The 3,067-nt window shown below is 31.5% G+C and overlaps 1 protein-coding gene across 1 annotated transcript in view; it reads right to left on the bottom strand.

The window, feature by feature from the left end:
* Positions 1–3,067, bottom strand: part of LOC124530782 (mitoguardin) — a 50,617-nt gene that overhangs the window by 39,427 nt on the left and 8,123 nt on the right. The window lies entirely within an intron of this gene.

The raw sequence follows: 3,067 nt of genomic DNA, 5'->3' as shown, positions 1-3,067 counted from the left end.
TCAAAATGTTTATTATTTTAGAGATATCCTTATTAAGGTACAACTACTAAGGAATTAATTTTAAACCAGATAAAACTTTAATAATTTTTAAATTTTGGACTTTATTTTATTTCAAGTTAGGTACGAGACTGCACTGAATTTTTTTCTTGAAGAATAGGTAATGTTAAGTGAACACCTTCGTTAACTTCTAAAGTGTTCCAGTTCTGAAACCGTTAAGTACAGCGAAGACCACCATGATATGTAAGATGTTAAATCCCTTGTGACTTTAATTACACACGTCTCGCTTACCCTTCAAACCGGAACACATTCCAAGTACTTTACTAATTGCCAATAAAATAATTAGTGAGTAGGTGGTACCCGTCCAGACTGGCACCATGATGTCCTACTACGTTACAGTACGTTAACAATGGTCAAGGTCTGAAATAAGATCTTCTGGTTTATCATTGCGTCCAGAAACTTTTAAACAGGAACAATGATGTCTTAAAGTAGTACGATTTACAGCAGTTTGTATGATAAATGTATTTCGTGTTTTTACACAATTCAAGCACACGTTACATACAATTTATATTTGAAACATCTCGTAAGATGTTTACACTTGTAAACTATGAGAATTAGTAGTAAGTGTCGAAGATCTTATTATATCGGACAGATAAATAAAAGTATTAAACTTTTATATATATATTGATAAAAAAGAAGCAATTTTACTAAGCTATCTATAGTACCGGTGCCGATAGAAATGAAGAGCATCTCATTTGTACAATAAAAGAAAAAAGAGATGAGTTTGATTAGGAAGCAGCCACGAGCATTCCGACTTCAATCGACAGTTTGTCCAATTGACCTCATTTTTAACAACGGTCTTTTATAAATAGCGTTTTAAAAATAAAACAATAGGATAGTTGTTTACATTTTAAATATGGAACTACACTTTCTCTTGAAAGTCTAATAATTATTATTTTTGCATTTTCCAGTTCGTTTCTGATCATGTATGATTGACGCATTGAATATTTTGGAATATTATCACTTTTGTTTCATCATATAAATTAATTACATAAATAATTACAGTTACTATAGATAACTAAAATGCGATAGTAAATACCTACAACATTACATGCATAATTTTAAATGTTGACAGTCTAAAAAATAAATCATAATATTCTAAGCTCGATATTTATACAATGAAGTTTTTGTACATATTGCATAGTCACATAGTAGTAGTAAAATTATTATATACATGGATTTTTATAACCACGTTAGGTAATACAAAAGTTGAACATTGTAAGAATCGTAAAATATCATTTTTTACGATAATTTTATTCACAAAACTTACGTCATAATAAGCAAAACTTGAATGACTCCTAGCACTAGTAATAAAACATATCGATTTAAATTAATGTTGAAATGAATATTCAAATAAAATTATTTCCAACATTGTAATTTATAATTTAACCGACGTTGTAGACTTTGTTCAAAGGTTCTAAATATATTCGTATTATATATTCGTATATTATATCGTTTATAAAACAATAGCTGTGCCCGCGACCTCCTCCTCTTACCCCTTATTATATCAGTTATCTGCCGTTGAAAGTCCCTTCAAAATCGGTCCAGCCGTTCCAGAGATTAGCCGAAACAGATAGACAGACAAACAAAAATTGTAAAAAAACGTTATTATGGTATATGTACCGTGTTAAATACACAATATACATTGAGTAAAAAGGGGCTATTTTTATATTACAAACAGACACTCCAATTTTATTATATGTATAGATTACACTGTACCAAGTAAAAAGGTTTTTTTTATTACACGATGTCATCTAACAAATATTACAAATCAGAAACTTTATTCCTGTCACGGTATCACGCTCCACAATCCGATTTGCAGTTCACTTCGCATCTCGCAATACGAAGTGAATTCTTACAGGCAAATAGACTATCACATATCACTCTGACATTTCACGTTCGATGAGTGTCGAGTTTATTCATACAGAATAGCGCTACTGGTGGCTCTACTATTTTGCAGTATAAAAAGTTGTTTATATTTATACGGTCTATACATTAATCTACCCTACCCTATTAGTATGTTTTATTAAATAAATAATAACGGTGAGTACAAAATCGGGTATATCTAAAGATCAGGCACGCATATCACGATTACATGGTAATTGAATCATATCATAAAAAAATCAATACACATAATAAAAACATACAAATGTTCGGATTATAAAGGAACAGACTTCAAGGATTGGTATTTTAATAGTTTTGCGTTTTCTTCCTAACGGCTTATTGCTTTTGGGATCGCCCAATAAATCAAGCGTGATTTACTTTTAAACATAAGACCCTTCTTTACTACGTAATATAGATAAAGTAAAAAATAATATTGCAGCTCCGAAACTTATACCTACTTATTTCCGAACATCCCTAACACGGTCATTTCGACGCGTTCCAACAACGAGGGCGGGTTTACGGAGAGTATTATATAGCTCTTGAAATACTCAGCTTCGAATATTTTCTTTCTTTATCTAAAATAAGATACGAGTTTTACTGTTAAAGTACGTCTAATTACTATTTTCACTATTTGAATAGGTAACGAATGGGTCAGATCTCATTGTAAAAAGTATAAATACGAATATAAGTATATTATATTTGGAAGCAAGAAAAAGTTTCATCTCGAGATGGGAGTACAGAACAGTGACGTAACAAGACGTTTCGGGCTCCAATGGAAAAAGGGAGGAGTCAATCCCAGAATGGCCACTGTGGGTTGCCATAGTGGATAGCAATTGGAACTGAAAATCGCTGCTACAAATTCAGACAAACACCAATACTTTTTTCACGTTAATATTCTGCACGTTAACTCATATCATGCTCATATTACTTATCAATGCGTAGGATAACATGCCCTTCAAACCCTATCCATACCAGAAAAGAAGACCTTCGCCCAGCAATGAGGCATTTACAGGTTTTCATGATTCAAGAAATAGTCTTGATCATCAAATACATAAATAGAATTATTTTAAGACACCCTTGAGTGCATGTCTCTGGAAAAGTTATACGGTTTATATTTGTATATTAC

This window comes from Vanessa cardui, chromosome 7, assembly GCF_905220365.1.
Source record: "Vanessa cardui chromosome 7, ilVanCard2.1, whole genome shotgun sequence".
In the NCBI taxonomy this organism is placed as follows: Eukaryota; Metazoa; Arthropoda; class Insecta; order Lepidoptera; family Nymphalidae; genus Vanessa; species Vanessa cardui.
The sequence above is the reverse complement of the archived record's forward strand: the minus strand, read 5'-3'. Positions and strand labels throughout refer to the sequence as shown.